This window comes from Olea europaea, unplaced genomic scaffold, assembly GCF_002742605.1.
Source record: "Olea europaea var. sylvestris unplaced genomic scaffold, O_europaea_v1 scaffold3764, whole genome shotgun sequence".
NCBI classification, from domain to species: Eukaryota; Viridiplantae; Streptophyta; class Magnoliopsida; order Lamiales; family Oleaceae; genus Olea; species Olea europaea.
The window spans coordinates 36711-36933 of NW_019257011.1; positions in this window are offsets into that span (position 1 = coordinate 36711).

Sequence of the window (223 nt, forward strand, 5' to 3'; positions counted from 1 at the left end):
ATATATATATATATGTGACACAAAATGCAAAGCAAAAAAAGGGACAAAAAAACTCACTAGATGAATACACACACCTCATATCAGATGCAAATATATGAAAACCCACAAAACGTCTTGAGTAAGAAGTATATTTTCCAGAAAACAGATGAAGGCTTATTTCTTGGTACCCAAAAATCAAAACTACGCCAAAATATAGCATCCAGTGAATCAGAACCAAATGCAA